Genomic DNA, 13,107 nt, shown 5'->3' with positions numbered 1-13,107 from the left:
TCTTGTTCACTCCTCAGCCATTCTCTCACTTTTCAGGATTTCTTTAAACAATCTGGATAAAAACTCCACTGCTATTGTTGTGGCAGAAACACCCTGTTCAAAGAAGGCACTTGGAGACCTCAGGATGTACACATGGTCTCAATTCAAATTAAATGAGCACTCAGCAATGGGGCCGTCTTACTTTCATTTACAGTTCTTATCAAAAGTTTGTACCTATCTGACTAATGTTCTGTGGAGGTTCTTGTAAAAAGCAAGTAAATTTCAGCCAATTATTATAAAATACAAATTTGTCTCACACTGTACCCTTTTTCATCGTAAATGGATGGCAACATATACCAGTGTCCTCCAGAGAACATCTCTCAGTTAGCATAGTAAGCAGAAGTCAAGAAAGAATTCTACAGTATGGACAGATAAATTCTTAATTATTTTTGGACATGATGTCAAAATAAACCAAACCGGTTAGGCTCCACAGTTCCTTTTCCCATATGTTTAATTATAAGACATTGTTCAAGTATGTGCAGTCTTAAAAACATTTTTTCCTTTCTGCAGAAATTTATTTTTGACTTTATTTGAGATTAACAAGGCAAGTAGTATAAAATACGGCATCCCTTCCCACTCAAAGTTGCTTAAATTATTTCAAAGGTGACTTGTATCAGCAAAAATTATCTTGGAACCCATCTACCGTATTCCCCCGAAAATAAGACCATGTCTTATATTAATTTTTACTCCAAAAGATGCACTAGGGCTTATTTTCAGGGGATGTCTTATATTTATTCATGTACAGCAGTATACATTTATCCAAATACAGTCATGTCATCTTCTTCTGGAATATCGTCATAACTCTCCACATTCAAACCTTGAATTTCCAGCCTGAATTTCTTGCCACTCCAGCCGCTTTTAGGATCCTACAGGATTGATGTGCGTGCTTCGATGTTTGATGAATGGTTCAATGTCGTGAAACAAAATGCAGATATACAAATGCATTTGTGGTTCTTTTATATTCATACATTTTAAAAGTCTCACACACCATCTTCTGTGCCGTCTTTTTTTTACCTTCACAATAGCATCAGAATGTACGGTGGGGTATTTGAGCCACAGAGAAAAAAAAATAAGGACATGGTGAAATTATCTGTTTTGTTATTAAAGAGGAAATTTCGGCTTTTAACCTCGAAATGTCCACTTTAACCTCGTAGTTATTTTATCATTAAAGCAGACCATCGTAAACATCATCTTAAAACCGACCCAGCTGTTAAACACTATGTGCTTCTGGTGCTTCCTCTTGAGCTGACAGTAGCAATCGCCACACAGAACACATTACATTTCTGATATTCCAGCTCTCTGCACATTTAGAATCTTTAGATTTTATACTTGATATCACTTTCATGATGAAATGCATTAAAGTTATATATGTTACATTTTACAGATAAATCGTTAACTTTGTTTAAATAATGAATACTGTTAATAGTTACAGATGTGGGGGTGGCACAATGCTAGAGCGGTAGAGCTGCTGTCTCGCAGGGAGTCTGGAGTCTTATGGAGTCTGCATGTTTCCCTGGTGGGTTCCACAGTGTGCTCCATTTTCCATCCAAAGGACATGAAAGTTTTGGGGATTTGGTGATGCTAAAATGAGGTTAGTGTATGTGAGTGCTTGTGTTCACCTTGCAGTGAGCTGATGCCCTGTCCAGGCATTGTTTGTGCCTCGCGCCCTGATGCTTGCTGGAATGGGAGCCATCCCTGGATTGATGGATGTAATAATTAAAGATCCTTTCAGAGTTATTGTGGCAAGGTGTCCTCGGAATTTAATGGATGTTTTGGGCACACGTGTCACATCGCGTGAAGTATCAACCCAGCCTTAGGCGCCTTGCTTTTCAGCTGGCGATCTTGACTATGGCTTATTTTTTGGGGTAGGGCTTATATTACAGAGCAGCCTGAAAATAAGGCTAGGGCTTATTTTCGGGGAAACACGGTATTAACACCTCGTAACCTGCAATCTAAAAGCTTAGAGTTTTTTTTATATACAGTATATCCCAAGTATTATTTATTTTTCTTTCTTTCTTTACCAATTATTTTACTAATTAAAGTACCACATACATTTCCACCTTAGGCTTTTGAATTTTAATAAAAATATCTGGAATGTTTCATTAAAGCATCAAATTATAAAGCGATCCTTTCACAACTTTGTAGTCATACAAACACCAGCATTCATTCTGTTTCACATTTAAAATATGTAAGTTACTTATAACACAAGAAGGGGATGAGAAATGAAATCAATAGATGAAAATGCCTTGTAATACAAAATCTATTTTTTAATGCCCTCTAGGAAATTATTGTGATTCCCATCCATATTAAGAATTGAGAATCCACACCTTTGTCAGTTAACCTTCACAGAATCTAGCCTCATAAAATACCCTAGATTCATTTGTGTTAAATAACATTGATTTTTTTCTCCCCATAGAAAAAGTACAGTCTATCTTCCATTTTAGTCAACCCCCCCTTTTACCCCTCTTTTTTTAATAGCATATCTTAGTATGGTGTATTCCCTGGACTGGAAGCCCAGTGATTATCTTCAGCTTCCTTTAATTTTTAAAGAATGTCACCTTCCATTTAAATTGACTTTTTTCATTATTAAAATCTTCTCTCCATTTGAGTCTGGTCAATATCAAAGGAAAGGGGACTTACAGTATACAGTGTAATGCCTAATTTTACTCCACCCTACTCATATCTCTTTTAGTTAGAATTAAGAACTCCTTTAATTCAAACAACCAAACATTTTCACACTTGCACATATTTTTATCAATCATGTCATCCTTCCAGACAAACACCACATATGTTGACTCAAATGCTCACAAACACACTTATACTTGTTTTAAATGCATACACAGGGATCTCTTTAACACACTATATAACACACACAAAATCACCAAACTGACTTTAACACATTCAGACTCACCCCAGTATTATTACTATTTAAAGCATTAACACATCCTTTACTCGTCAGGTTTATATATGCCCTCTCTAAATTCAACCACACATTAAGACATCTATTTACTCACACACTATGTTTGGAAACAAACAATGCAGCAATGGAAACAGGAAAAAATGTACTCTGAAGAATAGCAAGTTCCACTCTCACTTACTTGACTGATCACCTGCCATGCCGCTAGCTGGTGTTAACGTCATGAAATAGGGAGCACAACATAATCCTGCTCAGCTCTACATGCACTGGTCTCTGGATCAAGGAGGCTCCGTTGCAAACCGAGTCAGCGACAACAAGGAAAAAGCTTCTGCGGCAATCTGATTCTGTGTCAACATGGACAAATCAAACCATCGAGAAACCTTGCAGTACAATACCACAGCAGGAAAGCACTCCCAGAGAAAGCTACAGAGGCACAAAGGATATACAACTCAACACCATGAACATATAAGCTTGAACCTTCACTACCCACTGCCAGTAAAGAGTGCAATACCACTGTGCCAAACCACACACTCCACAGTAATAGGTCACAAAACACACAACCTCACACACCTCCTCACCCACATCAGAAACATCAAAGGAAAGAAAAGAAAGGAAATTGAAAGAAATTGTGTCCCTTTTATTTTATTCTTATCAAAAGAACATCTTTCCCTAAGACATGATCAGGATCTGAAGGAAAGATGCTTTGCACATTTTAAACATTTTTATAACAAAAGTGAGATGTTTCATTTCATATTACTCATCTTAGTTGAAGTACTTTGGCTTTATATCTCTAATTGCGATACCTCCTAACAGTGACAACTGCCCTGATAAAAAATCTCTTAAGGTGCCTATATGAAAAAGGCACCTGCTTATAAAATCCCACTCACACCCGTTTTGTACTTAATTACTTTACTGCGTTTCTCGTTACCCATTACTTGGGTCTCAGAGCTCTTTCACACACCTGTCTCTGATCCTGTGGTTATTTTACTACCATGCAGCTAAGTCACTCAATCATTCCTTATTTGGTGATGGGGCATTTAAGTATATATATGTATATACTGTATATGTACCTACACTTTTGTACTTTTGTTATTTAGTGATGTTAACCTAAAACTGTACATCCTCAGTTCATGCTCGATAACTAACAGGGCTACAGTGTCACTTGCTTACATAAAATTACAGTATATACTCAACCCTATATGTAAAGCTATATTTATGTCCTGAATCTACATTCTGTCAATTAGTCACAGTTTCCTTGCATACTCATAACCCCTATTCTATCCTATGCTAATCTATCTATTTTTGTAAAGCTACTATACTAGCCCTATTCTTGCCTACGCTTCCCTGCTTTTTCCCTGCACTAGTCTGGCAGTTATTCCAACATATCTTTCCGTCATACTAGCTCATTCACACCACCTTTCTCAATTCAGTCCTTTCCAGACTTGTACTTCTAATGACGGAATGAGACCTGTCTCCTAGAGGAATTTCGCCTGTGCGTTCAAAGCCATGTCTCTAATCTAAGGCAGTAACGACAGGTCTTACACCTGGAGTCAGTTCTTTCACTGATGACCTTCAGTGGATGTAACACAAAGGTACCTCAGCACAACTATGCTTTAGCGCACCTCCCCGGGCATACTCTCTCACAAGATCAGTTCAAGCACAGTAGTCTCCTTTTGCAGGCTACTGCAACCAGCTGGTCCAAGCACAATTCACTTGAAGAGTGGTCCTCTCACTGCAAAAGTGATACTCCAGTAATTTTTTGCCCACCCGTACAGACCCCTGTCATCATCACGACCTTTGCCCTCATAAGGCAAAGCAGTAGATAACCAGTTCTGAAAACTCAAATTCTCAGTTTTTCTTTACACAAACTCTCTCACACATTCACAGTCATTCAATCACATACTTACTCAGCTTGCACTGTTTCACAGTTGACTCTCTGGTTTCAATTCTGCCTGCCCATCCTTCGGTCCTTCTTCATCTTTTTATTCTTTGTTAAAAAGGCTATCATGCTGCTTCCACTGTCGGGAGGCAGAATCTCCCTGAAACTAACACAAACAATTCTTAGCGAAATATCACTTACCTTTTAGGTGGCCACCATCTGTATCTGTCTCACAGAGCCCAGATCATTGCAGCAGCCTTTTTCTATAACGTCGGGGTCACCAAGAATCTGTTGTGGCAGAAACACATTGTTCAAAGAAGGCACTCAGAGACCACAGGATGTACAGGCAGAATCATGGTTTATGGTGTGATGTGCACACTGTCTCAAATCTAATAGTGCCCAGGGAATGGGGCCATCTTACTTTTATTTACAGTTTTCATCAAGAGTTTACACCTTGGTCCTGCCTCCAATTAGTTCCACCAATATTTCCCAGCCTAATGAGCATAACGCTCTTGACAGGCCTTCTCACCACCTTGAACCTGACCAGTTCCTGACACCAATATTTCTAGTGGAGAACAGGTGAGGGGTTCTGCCTGTCAGCTTCTCTCTACATACCTGACCTTGACTCATGAATTATTGGTGGCTTCCAACATGCTAAGAAAAATTAAAAAAAATATACAGGCACAAGCCTTTTTGTGATTTAACCCTTGCTATACTAACATGCACTATGATATAATGCTTATTTTTCATATATGTTCAGGATTCTCTTTGAATATATGCAAATCATCAACTTTAAGAATATACTTTTCTATATTATCTCTCCAAAACAACCCTTTACTTCAAAGGGTATGTCATCTGGACCAACAGCCTTTCCATTCTTCATCCTCTTCATAGATGTCCTTATTTCCTCCTTGCTAATCCATTGCACTTCCTGGTTCACTATCTCCACAAAATCCAACCTTCTCTGTCTCTCATTCTCTTCATCAACCTCTCAAAGTACTCTTTCCATCTGATCAACACATTCTTCTCATTTGTGAATATGTTTCCATATTATCCTTTATCCCCCTAACTTGCTGCTCATTTTTCCCCAGCTCAGCTTGCTTTGTCTAGCCAATCATTACAGGTCCTTTTCTCCCCACTTAGTGGCTAGCCTCTCATACAACTCATCACATGTCTTATCTTTAGCCTTCGCCACATCCCTTGTCACATTACACCTTATCTCCTTGTACTCCTGTCTACGAGGGGCAATCCAAAAGTAAGGTCTCCTAATTTTTTTAGAAATACAAACAACCGTTTATTTTCTATAATGTTTGCATCATTTTAAGGGTTAAAGACTTATTTATTTTTCTACATAATCCCCATTTTCGGCTCGCTGCATTTTTGTAGACGCTGTGGTAGTTTTAGAATGCCCATGTCATACCAGCTCGCCGCCATGTCCTTCAGGAAAGCATTGAAACTCATCTTTCACCTCTTCGTTGCAGCAGAATCGCCTTCCGGACAAATGTTCTTTCAACGTAGGGTAACAGCTGGTAGTCACTGGGTACCAAGTCTGGACTATAGGGTGGGTGGGTGATGAAGTTCCACCGCCGATCTTTACGCATGTTTTCCTCAACCTTCGCGACTGTCTCGTCGGAAATTGACGGTCTCCCTGCACGAACTTCGCACTTGGCGGTAGCGTTCAACGGGAGCTCCATTTTCAAGGGCTGCCAAGACCAAGATTGAGCATCCAGCGAAGCCGCACATGCTTGTTTGGGAGTGGAGGAAGCACTGATCACAACAGTGTGGCCAACAGCCACACAAGCAGTTTCTCTACGTCCCCACCGCTTTGGAGACCTTAACTTTGGGATTGCCCTCATACTTTCTTTATCTCTCTGACTATCCTATTTCTTCTTCGCCAACCTATTTCTCTGTATACTCTCCTGTACTTCCCATTTTCACCACCAGCTTTCTTTGTTCTCCTTCCTCTGTCCAGATGTCACACCAAGCACCCTTCTAGCTTTTTCCTTTAACACTTCTGCTGTAGTTGCTAATCGTGTAACTCATAATGCCATCTTGTGTATGTCTTACCTCCTCCCTGAATTCCACCTTACAGTCTTCCTTTTACCCAATGCACCATTTGATCCTTAGCTATGCCCTTACTATCCTTCTTTTCTTGATCTCCAGTGTTATCCTACACCATTCTCTCTCCTTTAAATACACTTTCCACCACTTCATCCAGCTCACTCCAGAAATCTTCATTCTCATCCATCACACACCCAACGTGCGGGGCATATGCACTAATAACATTCATCATCACACCTTCAATATCCAGGTTCATAATCAACACTCTGTCTGACACTCTTTTCACCCTCCAAAACACTCTTGATGTACTGTTCCTTCAAGATAACACCTACCCAATTTCTCTTCCCATCTACACCATGGTAGAATCAATTTGATCCCACCTCCGATACACCTGGCCTTACTCCCCTTCTATCTGGTCTCTTGCATGCACAATATATCAGCCTTCCTTCTGCCCATCATATCAGCTTATTCTCTCCCTTAACAGTCATACTGCCAACATTCAAAGTTCCTACACTCACTTCCACTCTCCTAAACCTTTCTCCTCTCCCTCTGCCTCCCATTACACTCCTTGCCCCTCTTCTTCTCCTTCTGTCAACAGTAGCCCAATTTCCCCTAGCACCCTGTTGGCTAACAGTACTGGTGGCACCTGTTGTTAACCCGGGCCGTCGACCGATTTTTGAATGGAAATCTGTATTGTTGTCTGTATATTGATCTTTTAAAATTTTTACACGAAATGCATTGCTATGAGATGTAATCCCTATTATTTCTCTGATATAATGCTGATTTAGTTTTATAGTTACATACAGAATAAATCAGAAAGTACTTACTGTAAAAATGTATGTAATAAATTGAAATCACTGTTAAGGTGCAGTGACAATATTAGTCTGTAAATGCCCAGAACTCCTTTTGATTTTCTGTCACTTTTAATACTGTAGCATTGAATGATATGAACCCAGATCCAAATAATAGGGAAAGGATACTTGAGTGAATAAATAACACACAGATTGTAAAAATTACTTATTTTCATATAAAGCCATCAGCATTCAGTGTTATTATGTTGAAAATGGATCAAACACAAATCGATCAGCATTCAGTGTTATTATGTTGAAATGGATCTAAGGAGTCTTGGAATTCCACTGAATTACATTTATGAAAGTGACAGGCACATAAAAATAAACAGGATTAGGGACAGTAGTGAACTTTACCAAAAGTAGCCATTTTATCAAAACTCAACATAAACCTTAAGTATCAAACCCTATAGGTAATCACAAACAACAAAATAAGGATGCTTTGCTGTCTCAGGTCATAATGACTTGACATAATTGAAGGATGCATGTTTCACTGCATTCGAAAAGGCTCTAGTTAATCACTACAAACTCAAGCATTATACAGAAAGGTTAGTTTAAGTTGCAGCACTTGCTGATTTATTTATAATATCCTGATGTTCTTTATGCTTTTGTTTTACATGTTTGAATTGATGGACTGAAATATGCACCATTAGAGGGATCATTTAATTTCACTTTTCCTGTCACAACCAGTGTCTCACCATTTGCTCAAGTTCTTATTTACACTATTTTCCAAGGGAGAGATGATTGCAAATAGTATCAATTTTTAAAGTTCAAAAATGTTTTAAGAACAAGGTAAGTGCATGTTAAATTATACCAGCTTTAACCAATATGTTGTGTATTGTGAGCAGTGATGCTTAATGGCATAGCATTTACTTTGGCATCTAACATTATTTTTGTCTTATAATAAGATAGTAGACTCTGCCAATGTAACACTTTTCAGCCCAAAACTATAAATACACTTTACATTCATTAATTACTGCTCTGAAAGTAATCTGGTTAAGTCTTAAGCAAATTTACTTTTGGGAAATAGAAAGGACTGATTTAAAAATGTAACATTATTTACATAATGATAAGTAAATAGATAAATTAATAAATGAATAAAAATAAATGGAGTAAAAGAGGGAGAGAACCCGACTTCCTCAGTTTAAATGCTTATTCTAAAATGTTATTGAATAGATCCTGCAGGTTTTGAAAAAGTTTTGCACAGATCCTCTAAGTGAAAATTAGATTTTTTCCAGTTTCAAATAGTATATAATATCAGTTACCCTTGGCTTAGAATAGGTGAGTTAGGATTCTTCCAGTTGAGCAAGATAAGTCTACGTGCCAGTAGTGTAGTAAAGGCAATCACAGTTTGTTTGTCCTTCTCCACTTTAAGACCCATCTGGAAGTACACCAAACGCAGCTGTTAGTGGATTTGGAGGGATTGTGACACCAAGGCTGTCTGAAATGCATTTAAAGATTTAGGTCCAAAATGATGTTAATTTGGTGCATGCCCAAAAAACACATGGTCCAGTGAGGCTGGAACTTGATTGCAGTGTTTGCAGGTTGGATCTTGCCCTGGAAACATTTTGGACAATTTTAAATGAGAAAGATGCGCTCAATATATAATTTTGAGTTGAATAATTCTATGCTTTGCACAGATGGAGCTCAAGTGAATTCTGTGTGTTGCTACTTTCCACTCCTTTTTGAAAGGTTGAGTAAGAGATCCTTTTCCCGCTGTTCTCTTGATCTTTGAAATGGAGGGACTGTAAAATACTTTTATGTATTATGGAAATGCTGTCTGAGTCCTCGAGACTGAGCAGTATTTTTTCCGGCATAGAGGGTAAGTGGGAGGTGAGGAAAATTGGGCAGGCTCTGTTTAACAAAGTTTTGAATTTGAAGGTAGTGAAAGCAATGTGTTGCTGGAAAGTTACATTTGGAGTGTAATTGTTCGTAGGATGCAAAGACGTTGTCTATGTACAGATCTCTAAGTGATTAATCACAAATGTTTTCCAGACATTAAAAACTGCATATGTTGAGAGGATGGAAAAAGGTGGTTCTCGTGCAGAGGTGCCACAGATAAAAGCTTCTCTATCTTAAAATACTTCCTACATTGGTTCCATATCCTGATTGAGTGAAGCACAATTGGGTTGTTAGTATATTGGAGATAACTTGTATTTATTGGGGTGCAAAGCAAGGAAATATAAAGAAGTACTGCAGGATTTTATTTCTATTGTGGACAAAGCCCTGTGTATGTTCATCTGTATGTGTCCTTGTCCATGTTTTTATAGTTAGTATGTTTGCTACCCCAGTAATAAAATTAAAAGGTAGGTAGAGCCATGCCACCTTCCACCTTGAGTCTTTGTAGGGTCACCCTTTGGATATGTGGATGTTTTGAATTCAAATAGATGAGGTTACGGTTGAATGTAATTTCTTAAAAAATATCTATTGATGTATATTGGAATGTTTTGAAATAAAAAGAGAAGCTTAGGAAGCATATTCTTAACAATGTTATTTTTCCAGCTAAAGTGAGATGAAGGGTCAACCATCTCTGCAAGTCTTGCTTAATTTTTTCCCCATACAGATGGCAAAATTTTGTTGATAAAGAGCTTTATGTTTACTTGTGATGTTTACCCCTAGGTATTTAAAACTGATCAGTGATGTTAAAAGGGAAGATGTCCAATATAATATTGTGTGCTTGAGAATTCACTGGGAAGAGCACACTTTTATTCAAATTGATTCTGAGCCCAGAAATCTTTTGAAATACTGGTAAGTGCTGTTAGGACCACAGGCACAGTATTTTGTGGATCTGATATATACAAGTACCATATCATTTGCATAGAGAAACTTTCTGTTCCAGTCCTTATCTGATAATCCCCTTTATCTCATAAGCATTTCTACAGTGAACTGCCAGTGGCTCAATGGCGATTGCAAAAAGCAGTGGTGACAAGGGGATATGTTTTTCACTTATCATCTGCTACCGTTTAGTCATTTTAAGGAAAGGTTTTGTTGCCCATTGTTGTACATTACAACTTAACGTTTTTAATTAAGTCTTTATATAATAATAAGTGCAAAGAAAAGCAGGAGCTAGTCATAACTGATATCAGACTGCAGGTTTAGTCTAGAATTAGATTTAGTGTGTGGTGTTTCATCTGTTTCTGTGTACCTCTGCTGGGCCTTCTTACTGTTACATCTAATATGTTGTCACTTATGAACACATTGAATTTGTTTAATGGATGATCTGCATCTGATAAATCTGCCGTGTGCCCTGTTGATCCAGTGGACAGCATATTCAAAAGTTGCCCAACAGTCTTGTGATAGCAAGCACTTTAAGAAGTGGGCATCATAGTTTACAGTTTTAGGAAAATCATCACCTTTGACACTTCCCTATGACTAAACATAAATCGTCATGCTTTCATTGTCCATTTCCAAAGAATTGTCACTACTGTTTTCACAAAAATAAACACACTTTATGTTCCAACAGCCTGTACTCAGCTCATATTTCTACCACAAATATTGTTTCAGAATCTTCTCTTTACAGGAGATGAATAACCTTGGGATGATGGTACAACTAATGATGGATAAGTAATCTCAAGGATAGCAGCAAATGGTCCAACAGGCTTCAATCAAATATTTATTCATATATTTTGATTGTAAATGCGTACTGCAGCCCATATTAGCTTATACACAAGTCATGCTGTCGTTATTTTAGATTTCTAAAGGAAATAAATCTGATAAGAAAAATCAATAGTGAAGTGATAATCTGTTATTGTAGAATGGCTCAGACAGTAAAATGAATCATCTTGCTTCAGTAACTCTTTAATGTCATAGGCAAAAGGTTTATTGGACTTTAAAATGTTGCAATTTTTTACATACTATCATTATCCAAACGTGGCATACATTACAAATCAATCACACCATTGTAGTAAAAATAGTGAACTATCTGTTATGTTACATATGACTTAATTCAAAACTAAACCACATTTATTAATATTTAGTGACTTACAGCCTTATAGTTCACATTAGTTGAACAGAATATCATGACATTGCTAGAATTTGGACTGTAAATTGTTTCTTTCAAAGGACTGTATGTATGTGTTATATCTGCTGCTGTAGTAGTTTCAACTAAATATTTGCTTTTATCAACTTTAACTTGATCCAAATTGTCAAATTAGCAAGACCTGCAAAACTGTTAGGACTAGCTCTTCCAAAAATATATCAAATTTTATTTTTGTAAATATAATTCTTGCTTCCTACATTTAATGTGTTATGTAAATGTTTTACTGAATTCTTTTTTATATGCAGGTAAAACTGAGATTCCTCTTCACCCCGTGAACTTCCTGGTGGTGACACGAACCTGCAACTGCAAGCTAAGCCGGGATCCTTGTGTTCTGTTCGCTCTGTCGATAAAAGTGTTTTGTTGATGGATTCCAGAAGTGAACTGACTGCAGATGTGGTATGTCAATTAGTCATTACAGGACAGACAATGGGAGTGCAAAGAAAATTTACCAAATTATGCAAAACAAAGAAAATCGTTACAAAGCTAATTAATGACTCTTTTGCAACTTAGTTACATGTATTGTCATGGTTATATTTATCTGATTTGGTACCATAATGCAGGTTTGTACTTGATACACACACACACATATTTACTAACTGCATATGTATGTGTGTATGTATATATATATATATATATATATATATATATATATATATATATGTACTGGTATATACAGTATAAATATTTATATAGTGGAACCTCGGGTTACGAACGTCTCGGAACATATGAAAATCGGGTTACAACCAAAAAGTTTGCCAAACTTTTGCATCTGTTCACGACCACACACTCGGGTGACAAACAAGCCAGTTTCCCTTCCGGTTCGTACGCGCCAATGATTTCCGCACGTGTTTAGTCTCTCCCTGTACAGTACATTGTTCTTGCTCAGATGCGCATCACGCAGAGGGACTCTACCTCAAAACTGTAACCTCCTCTCCAGCCAGCTTCCTGCTCACTTCCTTCATGCCAGAACTCGACTCATGCAAGGTTAGTTTTCTTGGTTGTTTATGGTTAGTTTTTCTATAAATTAAGGATTTTTCAAATTTTCATTTCTTTCCCTGTGCTTAAAGCTCATTAAAAAAAGTGTTTACAGCGAGTATTTCATAAGGCTGTAGAGTGAACTCTTGAAGTGTTAGTTTTCTTGGTTGTTTATGGTTAGTTTTTGTATAAATTAAGGATTTTTCAAATTTTCATTTTTTTCCCTCTGCATAAAATCAACACAATCCAACCTCTGCTCCTTAGGGACAAGCTGACAGAGATGGGATTAGATTCATACCTAGTGGCATGGATCGTGGACTATCTTAAAGACAGACCTCAGTATGTGCGT

General features: G+C 37.6%; 1 pseudogene; it reads left to right on the top strand.

The window, feature by feature from the left end:
- Positions 1–13,107, top strand: part of LOC114657654 (alpha-2-macroglobulin-like protein 1) — a 195,538-nt pseudogene that overhangs the window by 66,804 nt on the left and 115,627 nt on the right.

This window comes from Erpetoichthys calabaricus, chromosome 9 (assembly GCF_900747795.2).
Source record: "Erpetoichthys calabaricus chromosome 9, fErpCal1.3, whole genome shotgun sequence".
Classification (NCBI taxonomy): Eukaryota; Metazoa; Chordata; class Cladistia; order Polypteriformes; family Polypteridae; genus Erpetoichthys; species Erpetoichthys calabaricus.
Note: the sequence above shows the minus strand (reverse complement) of the source record. Positions and strands in the feature narration are given on the sequence as shown.